This window comes from Mustela nigripes, chromosome 7 (assembly GCF_022355385.1).
Source record: "Mustela nigripes isolate SB6536 chromosome 7, MUSNIG.SB6536, whole genome shotgun sequence".
NCBI classification, from domain to species: Eukaryota; Metazoa; Chordata; class Mammalia; order Carnivora; family Mustelidae; genus Mustela; species Mustela nigripes.
The window spans coordinates 135218763-135233397 of record NC_081563.1 but is presented as its reverse complement, the minus strand read 5'-3'; the positions used below and the strand labels follow the sequence as shown (position 1 = coordinate 135233397).

General features: G+C 57.4%; 1 protein-coding gene across 2 annotated transcripts in view; it reads left to right on the top strand.

Moving 5' to 3' along the window:
- BMP7 (bone morphogenetic protein 7) overlaps nucleotides 1–14635 on the top strand; it is an 88622-nt gene that overhangs the window by 33893 nt on the left and 40094 nt on the right. The gene's annotated exons all lie outside the window — the stretch shown is intronic.

Sequence of the window (14635 nt, the reverse complement as noted above, 5' to 3'; positions counted from 1 at the left end):
AGGACGCCTCTGCTCCCTGTTCCTTGAGGTTCTCCACCCGTGTGACAGGCGGGAGGCGCGTTATTTTTGTGGACAACATTATTTCACACCGGCGCGTGTCCGTCAGCTACAGCCCCAGAGATAGAACCGTGGGGTCCGAGGGTGCACACGTCGGTAACGGTTCGATTTTGCTGGACGGCTGTCCTCGGAGGTTGTGTCCGTTTATAGCAACAAGCCAGGGGGAGGCCGATCTCCTGTGTGCTCACAACATCATCTCTGATAGAGCTGTTTTGGTCTTTGTCAGTCTGATGGGCCCCACTCGCCCTACAGGGAGGCCAGCAGACGCTCCTGGAAGGAGGCTACCAGAAGGAGGGTGTGCTGCGGGGGAGGCGGCAAGCGGTCTTGGGAGGCACCTCCGAATCCTACGATAGGCACTCCGGCCCCCCAGTGAGCCCCGACATCGGTGCCCTGCCCCTCAGACCGAATATAGGAAGAAGGAGTTCGTTTTGGGGCGTGACACCCGTTTGTTTGCTCTGGACTCTGACAGACCCCCCAGGACTCCTGAACAAAAACATGTTTGACTTTTCTCCTGAAGGCTGGCGAGGACGCAGGTACCACCGGCCATTTGTCACCAGCGCCCGATCGGCTGCTTGTGCCAACGCCGAGCCGCACTCCCTCCCCGCCCCTCCCGGCAGGCTCCCCACACCTGCCTCAGGAGCGTCCTGCAAGAGGCTTCACCTCAGGAATGGCTGCTCCGAGTGGGTTTGGCTGAAGAGAATGCAAGGGTTGGCTGGTGTCACCTGGGCCGCTCTTCTCCGAGTTTCCCGAGATGCCGGACAGGAAGGCCTTTGCCCTCCCTGGCCACTGCAGTGTCCCCAGGGTTGCCTGGGATGCGGCCGCTTCCCATGAGGGGCGTCGCCACCCATCGGTCCCTGAAACGGGCAAGCCTGGTGTGACAGGCACAGGACCTCCTTTGTGGGGGTCCGAGGCCGCTGCACTTGGAGAGAGACGTGTGAGCCCAGAGATGTGTTTCGCCCACCCCCCTGCTGAGCACCCACAGGCCAGGCGCTGGATTTGGAGCTGGTCTCTGGGGACATTGGTGGCTGAGGAGAGGACTGGTTTTCCGGGACTGTGCTCACAAAGTCCCACGAGGTGTGTGGCTTAAAACCATGGAAATGGGCTCTCGCAGGGTTCTGGGGGCTCGGAGTTGGAAGGTGAGGTGTCGGCTGCCTCTGAAACCTTTGAAGGGCAGGGGTGGGCTTCCTTCCTGCCTCTTCCAGCTTCCAGGGGTGTCTGTCCATTGTCAGTGCTCTTGGCTTCTAGCTACCGCTGTCTGTCCTCTCTCTGCTCTCTTTCCACGTGGCTTTGCACCCTCGAGGGACCTTCTTCTGTGTGCCTCTCTCTTCTTGGAAGGAAACCGGCCATCTCGACCTCGGGGCCCTCCCTGCTCCCATGCGACCTCACCTTACTTAACCAAGCGAATTAATCTGCAGAGACCCTTTTCCCAAATACGGTCACCTTCACAGGTACCTGGGGTGGGACTCGAGCGTATCTTTTTGGGGGGTGCACTCCACGCCCCAGCGCGGGCTGGAGGAGACGGGCAGCAAACCGGGAGGCAAGGATGCAGACAAGCGGCCTCCTGAAGCCATCAAGCGGTCATGGGTGGCCGAGGCCGTGCTGAGCTGGGGTGTCGGAATGACAAGAAGGCTCTGGCCATGGGGCGTGGGCTGGAACGGCAAAGGCCGTGGTCCTAAGGTGGGGACAAGCACGGGCTCTGGGGAGGACAGAGGGACGTGAGAATACCCAGATGGGGCGAGCCACTTGGTCCTTGCTTAATGAAACACGAGCCTTGGCTTCTTCCCCACCAGGCTGCCAGCAGCTGCTTGTCTTTCTGCCTGTGTCAGCCTGTTGGCATCGTGGGCACGTGTCCCGTCACGGTTTGAGGCTGCTGCCTCCTCGGCCCTGTCTTAGTTCCGTGGGGTGGATCCAGAGGCCCTCGGGGAGGGGAGAAGGCCTGAGTCACCGTGGTTGGGAGAGGGACGGGCAGGGCAGCTGTCTGCGGCTCTCCGGCAGGTGGCGAGGGGCAACGGGCTGCCCCTTGTGAGCAGCTTAGCCACAGGCCCCCTTTGGGGGCTGTGAGCCTCGCTTTGCGTTCCTGACTCTGGGGGCATTTGGTTTGCTGGGAGACCAGGTTCCTCCTTAGCAAATGTCTGATCACCTGCTGTGTGCAGGGCAGCGGCAGCAGACCCACACCCCTGCCCTCCGGGAGCTCCTCGGGCCGAGGAGATGACCTGGCAAGTGCAAAGTAGAAAAGAGGCAGGGAGCGGAGCGCGGGGACGGGGCTGCCGTCTTCAGGTGTCTAAGTTTCCTTTCTGTCCCTGAAAGAAGGCTGTAAGGCCTTTATTCTCCAGAAGTTAAAAGGTTAAAAAAATTTTTTGAATTATTTATATGTGTTTTCTGGGTGGGTTGTTTTTTTTTTTTTTTTTAATCCAGAAGCCATATGATTGTTGTATTGTGTAATTCCCCGGGTGCGTCACCCAGCTCTTGAGGGTGTGGATTCAGATCCTGACACCACCTACCAGCATGGCCTCTGGAAGCAATGACCTTGGAGCCTCAGGCTCCTCCTCTGTACGATGGGGATGATAACGTCATCCTACCTCCCAGGGCTTCCTTAGAACTCAGCGGGTGCTCAGTAAAGGTTCAGTGTTATCAGTATCACCACCATCTCCGTCACCACCATCAGTATCACCACCATCTCCACCACCACGACCACCACCACCACCACCACCACGACCACCACCATCGCCTACATCCCCGCCGTCTGCTTCACCATGATCCCCATCATCTCGGGGAATCAGGGGTCTTCAAAGGAAAATGGGGGTGGGGGCATCCAAGATTTGGCTGCCACGGTGCTCCCCCCGCCCCCCGCAGCCGTCTCTGCCGAATGCCTCATTTTGCAGTCTCCGGTGGGCCGCAGGCCGAAGCGTGTGTGGCGGCGGGGGCTCGTTTGCGTTCCCCAGCTCTAGGGCCCGGGGAAGGGACACGCATCCTCTTCAGGCTGAAGGCCTGTGGCTGATCTGATCCCCCGAGAAGCCCAGATCCTGTGGCTGCCACCCCACTTCGTGGCCAGCCTGCTCCCTCTGCCGAAGGGTCTGGGGTCTTGCTGCCGTCAGCCGCCCAGCTGTGTGGGGCCGGGACATCTGGCTCACTGGCGATTCTCTGCCTGAGCTCCAGGAAAGCTCTGCGGTGCTGGGGATTAGCCGGCTTTGGTTTAGCCTCAGCACCTCTCCCCTCGTGGCAGCCACTTCCCACCAAGTCCTCTTGATCTCTCGGAATCCAGATTAAATTCCGATAATAAGCCGAGCTGGAGGCCTTGCACAGCCCTCGGGCCCTGCTCGCAGCGTTGCCCCGGACAGCTGGGGAGGCCACTGGAGCCACCCTCGACGGGCTGTGGGACGAGTGGGGCTGTGAGGGGCTGTGGGACGAGTGGGGTTGTGAGGCAGGTCTAGGGACGGGGGCCTTGGCTCCAGTGGCCTTGCTGGGGGAGTAGTGCTTGGGGGAGCAAGGGGTCAGAGCCTTTCCTCCTCTTCTGAACCCCAGGACTTAGGGTGGACCGGCTTGGGCCTGGCTTACAGGGGATCGCATCAGTTAATCGGTTTCATTCTGGGCTGGACTCGGCATTTCCATCCTTACCCCCCCCCCCCCCCCACACACACACCTTGGGTCCAAGCTTGCTTCCCCCAGGGCTGCCCCATCTGTGGGGGATGCAGGTGCTTAATGAGAAACCCCCGGAGGGGGCACACAGGCCTGCTAGGACAGCAGAACCTCATCAAAGGGTGTCAGTCACTGCCAAGGTCGAGATGATATTGGCAGCTGGATGAAAAGTGTCCCTCGGTCAGTCTCAGGGATTTTGGTTGCCAGGAGGGTGACCTCAGAGTGGTCTCCGGGGCCAAGGTTGGCTCAGCCACAGCCTGAGTCACTGAGGAAGAAGGAGCTGTCCCCGTGACAGGCTGGAGTGGGGGCCGAGGGGCCGTTTGCCAGGGCAGCCGGCAGGCGAGGAGAGGGAGGAGGCAAGCATGTGTCCCTTTGTTGCTGGGGCCGGGGGAGGGCTCTGTCACACCCAGTGGCCCTCCCCGGGTTCCCCCAGTGCTCCCGGCTCCTCTCATGGAGGGAGCATCCTGGGGCTCCTTGGCAGTGTCCTCAGCACCCCCAGAACCCTCACACCTGCCACAGCTCTGACCCCTCCCTCTCGAGAAGGAAGCCCAGCAGTTTCCTTGTCCTTAATCAGTTTGGTGACAGGGCTCCTGGAGATCTGGTGAAAATGCAGTCAAGTTCACTTCTATGGGGCGGGGCTGGGGTGTGTGTGGGGATGAGCTTCTGCATTCTGGCAAGTGCGCAGGGGATGCCCTTGTGATTTCCATTCAGGGAAACGGGGGTGGGGGCAGAAGGTGCATGGGTGCTGGGTGCAGAGCTGGTCTTAGTGGGAGAGCACTGAGGGCTCCGGGGCACAGCTCTCTGGACCCTTCGCCAGTCTCCCTCGTGCTACGTAAAGGTTAAGGACTTGGTAGCAAGACTGACTCTTTTCCTGACTTTCATCACCATGAGCATGTCTGGGCAGAGGGACACGGTCACGCACCAGAGCACCTCCCCACCCCCTGCTCTAGGCTTGCCATCATTTGGTGCTTTCTGGAAGTGACTGTGCCGGCCACTTCTGCTTCCTTACGTACCTTGGAAAGGATCCTTGGAAAACTTGGTATCCCCACTTTCCAGAGAAAGTCCCCAGCCAGAGACTGGCTCAGGGAGAGGGAGTAACTTACCTGGGCTCACACAGCTAGAAAGTGACAGAGTTGGGACTTGCTTGAACTTGGGTCTCTGGGGTTCCGGGGCTCGCGTCTTTGGCTACGACAGCACCGTGGTGCTTCTCACGTGTCCTGATTTCCTCACCTGGGCCTCAAATGGTGATTGTGATTCCCCAACTTTGGTTCTCGCCCTTGGCTGTGGGCTAGAATCACTGGGGGGAGGGGGAAAGCAGGTTTTTTTGTTTTTGTTTTTTTTAACTCCAGATAAGTCAGAGTCGTGGGGGTGGGGCTGGGCATTTTTGTCTAGCTTGCGGGCTGTGGACAGGAGGCGACCAAGAGCTCTCTTCGCTCCTCTCTGTGAGCCTTCTTCTTTGCCTGACAGACAGAAGGGGACAGACAGACTCCTGTGTTCCCTTTAGCCTGGTTTCTCAAAGATAACTGTTTTCCTCTGTAGGACCAAGCCTGAAGTGCGGTCCTGACCCTGACTGACAGTCTCAGTGGCACAGGGAAGGGGCTGGCTGAGGGTGGGGATACCCTCGGGCTCTGGCTCCAGAGGCTTCCGGAAGCTTCCAGAAGCAGTTTTCTGCTGCTCCCGAAGGCCTACGTGCCTGGTTCCCCGTCTCCTGGCTTGCACGTCTCGCCACTACACCTCAGCCCCAGGGCGGGAGCTCTGGTTTTGTGCTGCTTTCTCAAGAGCAGCCGACTCAGCTCTCTATAGTCTTTTCAAAAGGCAGGAAAGTAGGCACCCGCCAGACATGCTGGAAGGTCAGGGGAGAGCAGGGCCTGGGGCAGTCTGGTCAAGGACCCTTTGGTACGTTTCTTAGTACATTTGTCAAACCCCAGTTCGGAGCTGCTTGGACAGGAACAGAGGCCCCTGATGCCTCTTGGGGTCCCCTTGGGGTCCCCTCCCGTGTCCGGAGGGATCACTCTGGAAGAAGCCTGCATGTAGGGACAACCTGCTGGGCAGAGACTGTGTCCAGTTAGCGCCTCTGGCTTCCGGTCCTGCAGGCTGTGGCTGACTGGTGGGCCTTGGTGGTTTTCCTGATCTTTGTGCTTTTGTTTCCTTCCATCATTCATCCCAAGCTTGTCTTTGTGGGGAGAGTCGGGTTGGTGGGGAATCAGTGACGACAGGTTCTGTGCCTGTGACTGACCCGGTCAGCGCTTCGCAAGCCAGGGCCCGCGTCCTCCCAACCCCCTCCTGATGACCTCGAGAAGTCCATATTCTCCCATTTTGTGGATGAGACCGTTGGGGCACAGAGTGTTAGGTGACCCTCCCGAGGTCACACACGAAGGTGGAATTCAAAACCAGGTAATACGTGCCAGCTGGGGTGCTGGGGTCCCACCTGGACAATTCTGATGTAGCTGGTCCTGGTGTCACCTTGACACTGATAGTTTTTGAGGCTGCCCGGAGTGGACTTGCTCCCTGCCCTGGCTGTTCCTTTGAGGATCTGCGGGACCTTGGATGAGTCCCTCATCCATCCCGTGGGGGCGCGGATTTCTGTCCTGCTTCCCTCCCGGGCCTCGAGGATGGTGCGCCGCGCAGCTGAGTGGCAGGTAGCGTTCCCGAGGGGAGTGGCCGGGCCCAGCCGTCTTTCTCCAAGAGGACACAAACGATTCCACCACGGGGCATGCCTCCGCCGCTGCCCCACTCTGGTCACTCCAGACAGGTTTCACGCCTGACGGCTAAGGTCAAGGTGAACAAATGTCCCCCCATGAAGTGGTCCCCTTGCAGACCTGCCTGCGGGTAAGGGCTGCTGCTTGTCCGTCGGCATCCATTTGGCTGATGCCTTCCATTACGCTTGCGCGACCCTGGCCCCGCCCTCCTTGGGGACACCTCTCTGAACGGAGAGGAGAGGCCGGCCTTCTGGAACAGCAGTGATGCCAGAGCTAATTGCCTGGAGTAAATGCCGTGCGGCCCTCTGTAGTCCTTCCCGTCACAACCCCCTCCCCAGGGAGGTACCACTACCCATCTCACTTCACGGACAGGGAAACTGAGGCACAGTGCCAGGTTAGGGATTAAGGAAAGGAAGCTTGCATCTCTCTCCTGTCCGATCTGTTTTTCTTCCTTTGCCCTTACGGCAGTCCTAGGAATCAGGAAATGACGGGGGGAAGGAAACTGAGGCAGGGAAGACAAAAAACCTGACCCGCGTGTTCCACGATACTGCATGATGAAGAGGGAAAGACTGGGGGCTTTGGAGATATCTGGATCCACCCCCATTCCACCCCTTGGAAGCTGGGTGGGTCAGAGACCCTGGGGGAGCCTCCCCGAAGATCTGAGCCTGACAGTTGCCCAGGGGCTAAGCAAGGACAGGTGTCTTGTGACGGTGGGAGTTGGCTGTATTTTCCCCATTGTTCTGTTCTTTGTACCAGGAGCCTGGGACACAGCAGGTGCTCTGTAAACCCTGTGAGTGTGTGTGTGTGACTGGAGGAAAACGTGTGTAGCCTTCTCCCAGGCTGTGGACTTCCTGAACTGGGGGACCATGGCCGCCTCCTGCCTGCAGGTGTCCCTAGCTCCAAGCCAGGGCCTGGCATGAAGATGCCGGGGACAGCCCAGTTGTCTGAGTGCTGGGACAGCCCAGTTGTCTGAGTGCTGGCCGAGGAGCCCAGGGGCGGCCTCGCGCTCTCCCAGCTCCTCCCAGCTCCTCCAGCCTGGGACTGGTCCGTCCTGGTAAACCTTCCAGCGAGTTCTCTCTTCCAGGGCTGAAACTCGAGAAGGCCTTGTTTGCAGTCTTTCTTCAGCATTTGAGCCCAATTTCCAAAAAAGTGAAAATTGCCTGTAATTATAATACTTTTCGATCTTAGGGAGGTTTCCCTGTGATGATTATAATTATATTATTTAGAGCTGTGTGCCAGGGGGTACCCAAGGGTGGATTGGTTCTCGTCTGCACATAGGGGAAATGTCAGCATGTGTGCCGTGGCCCTGGGTTTCCCACACTGGAATGAATTTCGGGAGAATGGCTTTTGCATCGGGGGCTGTCTGTATAACTTGATCCGGCACTTTAATTCCAAAAGCACTTCATACTTGGACCTCTGCTTGCCTATAGGAGCCTGTTTTTCCAAATGTATTAACATCTGTGTTTCATATCAGGGCCTGTAATTGCTTTAGCCTTTTTGGCAGGAGACAAAGAGAATTAATATTTTTCAATTTGGTCATGAGCGGTCATCTGTAGCTGGGAAGAAAAGGGCCTGCTCAAATATGAACTCAGTGAGAATGGGAAAGGCAGGCTTACCCAAAAGATGATGTTTTGAAGGAATCAGCCATGCTCATGGAAGTCCTTGGTTGTTTCAAGTTCATGGTGGAAATAGGCGTCTGGGCAAATGCCCAAGGTTCTTGCAAACACTGGTTCTTCCTTCCTTTGTCTTCCTGCCAGCCTGTCAGCACCATTTTCTTCTCCCAACCCCCCAGCCCCTCACAATGCCCAAGGCATTCCGTTTTCCCACTCCCGGAACGGAGGAAGGAAAGCCAACCCGAACGGAACCCAGCCTACACGCCCCCTCCGGGATCCAAGGCAGGCATTGCTAATGGATCACGGAGCTCCCTCCTGCCTGATCCTCAGCGGGACCCCCAGGCAGAGAGGAGAGGCAGCCGCTGCTGGCTGAGCGAGTTGCCGTGGAGTGAAGCCCACTGACCACTGGTCTCAGGTCAGCTTTCCTGGAAGCTTGCCCCAAGACGAGAATTGTGTGTGCAAGTGAGTAATTAGAAAATGTTTCCAGCAAAGGAAGGAGCACCGGGAAGTGGTGGGCAAAGGCACGCAGCCAGGCCACCTAGAGTCTCAGGAGGGTGACTTTGGCTCCCTCCTCCTGCAGAGGCTTTGGGAGTCAGAGTCGCACCCCTTACCACCCCTCCCCCCCCACCGTCAGGGCTCAAGGGGCTGCAGAGTCCATGCGGCCACCTCTGTCAGTAGGGCGGGAGGCTGGGTCTCTCAGGCGTGGCTGCGCTGACGTGCTGTGGTGTCCCTGTGGACCCCTGCATGGGCTGGGCCATCCTGGGCATTGCGGGGAGGTCAGCAGCGTCCCTGGCTTGTACCCGGGAGATGTCACCCCCAAGCGGCAGCAACATAAATGATCTCCAGGTATTGTCACATGTCCCCCAAGAGCAGGACGCCCCCTGATTAAGAAGCACTGGTGTGGAGGTGGATAGGCAGTCCCCAGGCACTTCCAGTCTGGATGCTGATGGGTGCAGAGTGTGTGCTGGCATCTGGGAGGGAAGCTCCTGGGGGCCGTGGAGCCACTTAGGAGGGTCTGAGACGCTGGGGTTCTGGACAGGCCGCAGGGGTGCTGCTGGCTCTGACGCATGCTCGGCATAGGAAGTTCTACCCCATCCCTGTCTTCCTCTGACCTTCCTGTTCACCTTGACCGCTCTCCACTCCCGAAACACTGCTTCGCACCTGTCACGCACCTGCTCACAGGCTTCTATGGGTCCCAGGGTCTGGGATTGTAAGGCCCAAATTGAGTTGTCCTTGGAACCACATGGGAGCAGGTTTAAAGAGAAACGTAGAGGGGCGCCTGGCAGAGGCTCAGTTGGTCAAGTGTCTGCCTTCAGCTCGGGTCATGATCTCACAGTCCTGGGATGGAGCCCACATCGGGCTCCCTGCTCCCTGCTCCAGGATTCTCTCTCTCTTTCTCTCCCTCTGCCCCTCCGGCCACTCAGTCTTGCTCTCTAGCTCTCAAATAAATAAATAAATCTTTAAAAAACAGAGAGGAAAAAAACCCCCGAAATTCTCATTTCTAACCCCAACAGGACGGGTGTTGAGACTAGAAGTCTTCATGTGTATTCTTTTTATTTTTTTAATCTTATTTTATTTATTTTTTTATTTGACAGAGAGAGAGAGAGAGAGAGAGAGAGAGAGAATGATATCACAATAGGCAGAGAGGCAGGCAGAGAGAGAGGGAGGAGGAACCTGGCTCCCCGCCAAGCAGAGAGCCCGATGCGGGGCTCGATCCCAGGACCCTGGGATCATGACCTGAGCTGAAGGCAGAGGCTTTAACCCACTGAGCCACCCAGGCACCCTTTTTAATCTTATTTTAGAGACATTTTAGGTACAGAGGATTCCTCTTAAACCCCCTCGCCCTACACATGTCAACATCCGCAGCCAGAGTGGGACCACTGTTACCATGGGTGAACCCACATGGACACGTCATCATCTCCCCAAGCTTGTAGTCCACAGTAGGGTTCCCTCTTGGTGGTCTCCATTCTCTGGGCTTTGTCCATTCTCTGGACTTGTGTCCACCATTATGATGTCATCCTGAGTATTTTCACAGCCCCAACAGTCCTCTGAGCTCTGCCTCTTCATCCCTCCCCTCCCCCAAACCCTGATGGCTCCTGTTTTTCTTTGAATTGTCTTTATAATTTTGCCTTTTCCAGAGTGTCCATAGTTGAAATTGTACTGGAAGTGGCTGTTATTATCTGATGGTTCAAAACAAGCACCTAGGACTGGCCGCATCATTTGTGAGACCCAGAACAAAGTGAAAATGTGGGTCCACTTGCTAAGAATGTACCTTGGATTTCAAGCTGGTGGTGGCAGAGCATTAAACCATGCAGGGAATCTTTCTGTGGGTGGGCCCCCGAGTAATGGCACAGGTCCCCTGCCCGCGGAATGGGCCCTGCTACTCTCTGGGCATGGATGTCTGCAGATGTGTGCGGATAGCCGTATTCACCTGCACACCCTGCAGCTTTACCTTGAAATGCTTCAGTCCGGGGCGTGCCTTCCACAGCCCAGCTCCCGCCTCATTTCCAGCTGCCTCCCGTACACAGACACATTGACACACACACACAGACACGTGCACACACACACACACACACACACACACACACAGGCACACCCATCCACAAAGGCACAGGGACACACAAAACACACAGACATATACACAGGTACACCGTGGCGGCTGCACACACATACGCGCGCGCACACACGCCCTCCGGTATGGCCAGGCTGGCATTTGCCTACCCCCTTTGCTCTGGACACTTCTTGTTTTCCGGCCCCTGCTTTGCTCACCCCATCTCCCTGTCCGTCTGGTCTATTCTAGTTTAATTCCTGCACCTATACTGCCAAACCAGCTTTTTGAAAAAAATATAATTTACTTTTTCTTATTAGACTATTTTTCTTTTTAGAACTTTTAGACATAGAGAAATTGGGTACGTACGGAGAATTCCAGTATGCACTGTGCCTGGCTTCCCCCATCAGCCGATGACATCAGTATGGTGCACTTGCTGTGAAAAATAAACCCATGTTGGGGTGCCGGGTGGCTCAGTCGGTTAAGTGTCTGCCTTCGGCTTGGGTCATGTTCTCAGGGTCCTGGGATCGAGCCCCGCATGGGGCTCCCTGCTCAGCGGGAAGCCTGCTTCTCCCTCTCCCACTCCAATCTTGTGTTCCCTCTCTTGCTGTGTTTCTCTCTGTCAAAAAAAAAAAAAAAAAAAAAGAACCGATGTGGATGCATTGTTACCATTAACTGAGGCCAGTCATTTATCCAGATTCCTTTTGGTTTCATCCTCACGGCCTGTCTTCTCTTGCAGGATCCCACCCGGGATACCAGCTGACTTGTCCTCGTCCTGTCTCCTTAGGCATCTCCTCCTAGGAGTTTCTTGGACTTTGCCCTTTTCTGATGACCGGCTTTTCGCCGAGTGTGCATAACCCTTTCCCACTCCGGCTGGTCTGTCTCAACCCTACCTACCGTCTTTTTAATCTGACTGTTTTTGTAGTTTTTCTGTTTTCTTTGTATTTTATTTTTTAAGTGCATTTCCTTATTTCAGTCATCGCTACACCGGGAGCGGGGCTCACACTCATGACGCTGAGGTCGAGAGCCTTGCGCTCCTCCTGAGTGGGCCAGCCGGCTGCCCCCACGGCACTGCCTGCTTTAAAACGAAGCTCTACTCCCCCGTCGCGGCGCGGTCTCGCTGTCTTGAACCCGGGCAGCTGGGAGTCCAGATCACTAGGTCCTCAGCCCGGAACACCCGGAATCTTTGGGGCTTTCAACCGCCGGCCCTCCAGGGCCCGGCTTAGAGCGGACGGTTTTGCTTTTTGAATGAAGACTGGATTGTAAGAGCCTTTTAAGGAATAGGACTTCTTTGGCCACTGACTCTTCTTTAGGGCTAAATTAAGGACTCTTTGAAGATGATACCTAGGTCCAAAAGCAGACGTCGTTTTTCCCCTGGATGTTGTGGGGTTGGGGATTTGCACTTGACCTTTGGCTCAGGGACTGGGCCGGCAGGTGGAGACTGTGGAGGAGGGGGCAGGGTGGTTCGGGAGTCAGGTAGGACGAAGAGCCAGAACCAAAAGCCTCCAGAGAAACCTATTGTCAAAGGAAAGGAAATGGGGGTTCTTCTTGGAAAGCTTTTGCTAGCAGAGTCCTGCTTCGGATCCCTTTCCCGTCAGAGGGCCCGGGGTGCATGTCCAGACCCTGAATTTCCAGGTGAACCTGTGACCCCCCAGTCTTGCTTCCTGGGTGTTGCCGCCTTCCTCTCCATCACCTTCTCCGCTCGCTGGCACCACGGCCACGGGTGTCTTGGGTGGATGTCCTGCCCGCTGTCTTCCTCCTCCAGCCCCTACCGGCCATCTCGGGGGGGTGTGTGTGACTCCTGTCATGTCGGCCTTGCCAGCTGGGGCCTCGGACAGAGCCCCCGTCCCTCCTCAGTGCGGTGGCCACAGACCCGGGTGCTTCCACTCAGCACTGGCCTCTCCTGCCCGAGAGTCTTCTCAGACCCTGGGACCGTCTGCAGCCCACGGAGGGGCGGAGGCCCCCGGGGGCAGCCCTCCGTTGCCGGTGGTCAGGGATCAGTCCCGCACTCTCCTGTCACCTTGAGGAGCACCACGCGGAGTGGTGTTCGCCCTCGTCCTGGGGGCCCAGAGGTGTGAGCCCCAGCTGCACACGGCGTCCTGTTGGGGCTTTCTTTCATTCCTTCCTCACGCTCTCGCTCGTGTCCAGGTGGTTCCTGGGGGGCGCCTCTCGGGCTACTTGCATTTGAGTCCTTGACTCGGGATCTGTCTTTGCGGAGGGCCCCCGAAATATGACAGAAGATCCGATGGGGTGTCCGGCCGGTGGGGCCCTCGGTGAGCTGTCTCCTCAGCCTCCCCTCTGGCCACCGATCTTCCGTTTCAGGATCTGTGGCCAGAGTTAAGTCTGAGACACCCCGTCCCACTCTGCACGGAGGCGCTCCCATCTGGCCTTTGTTTCTGGAAGCCTCAAACCTGGCGATCGTGATCCCTGTGTCTGCACGCAGACCCTGCTGCAAGGCTCACTTCCCTTGCCCGTCATCTGCCCGCTTCACTTGACTTCCCTGCCTCTGGGTTTGGAATCTTAAAACAGCCTGTGGTTCTTAAAAAAAAAAAGAAAAAGAAAGAAAGGTAGGGAGGGCGACCAGCGTGAAAGCTGTGTTTGTGTCGGTTTGTTTATTCCCTGAGTGTGCGTGGAAGAGGCAGCCTTGACCTCGGTCTATTTTGGTCTGGCGCTGGAGCTGGAGGAAATGGGGCGACTGGGGAAGGGCTGGGGAGATGAGTCTGCTGGCCGGGGAGTCTCCTCCGCCCGCCTCCGCGGTGCCAGGTGGACGCAGCCGCCCAGCCGCGGGTTTCCAGAGCCGCCTCCGAAGCCTCTCGGGCTCCCCAGCAGGCCCTGGGTCTCTGCAGGGCACCCCCCCCCCCCGCCCTGAGGCCTCTTGGTTACTGACGTCACCCGCACGGCTCACCTCTTGTCCTTTGGTGTCTGTGTGGCTTGTTCCTCGGTTGGACGGAGTGACAGGGCCTCCAGTGTCTGGCAACTCGGGGGCCCAAACCCAGGACAGGAAGCAGAGGGGAACAAGAGTTGGGGCCAAAAGTCACTTGGCCTTTGGCTTTCTTCCTAGCTGTGGCTTCCTGTCCATCCGTGTCCTCCTGGCTTCCCCGGACACATCCCGATGAAGGAGCGGGTGCCGGCGGTCACGAGGGCACAGGCATGGAGGGATGGAGCCTACACCCCCGGCAGCTTCCCGCTGGGGCTCTGCTTGGGTCATCCGGCAGCCCCCCGAGGGCACAGGCAGGCCTGGAGGGTGGGCTGTGCAGGGCCCGGGGCTGACCGGTGGCCAGGACCAGGCACCCCCCATGGGCAGTGGGGTAGGGGGGAGCCGTGGCCTGAGGCCCTAGGAACTGGGGGTGAATCCGTTGCTGAAAACACTAAAGTCACTTGAAAAGGAAACCTTTGCTTTTCCTCTTTTATTTTTTTTTTATTTATTTTATTTTTTTTTTTTTTAAAGATTTTTTATTTATTCATTTGACAGAGAGAGATCACAAGCAGGCAGAGAGGCAGGCAGAGAGAGAGAGAGAGGAGGAAGCAGGCTCCCTGCTGAGCAGAGAGCCCGATGCGGGACTCGATCCCAGGACCCTGAGATCATGACCTGAGCCGAAGGCAGCGGCTTAACCCACTGAGCCACCCAGGCGCCCCGCTTTTCCTCTTTTATTAACACAGACGACAGGACATGAGCCCAGAGACCGCCCCCTGGGCTGGTAGGAGCGCACCGATGGCACAGCACGTTCGCTCAACAGCAAATTGAGACCTACTGCGTGCCACGCGGTGTTAGGTGCCCGGGCTACGCCAGCGGCCGGCAAAGCAGGCCATGTTCTTGTGGCCTCGGAGCTCAAAATCCTGGTCGGGAAAGAGGACGCTTCGAAGACCTCTGCAGACTAATTTAAACACCAGCCCGAGTGCTGGAAAAGAGAGGCTCGGAGCGTGTCTCCGGACAACGTGCCTCTCGGGTGTCGGTGGAAGCTTCCCCGGGGGGCCGAAGGAGGCGCAGGTGTGCGGGAGATCAAAGGGCGGGGGACCGTGTTGCGGGGGCCTGTGTAGGCGGAGGCCCTGCCCAGACGGGCGTGACGGGAGGCAGGGAAGGC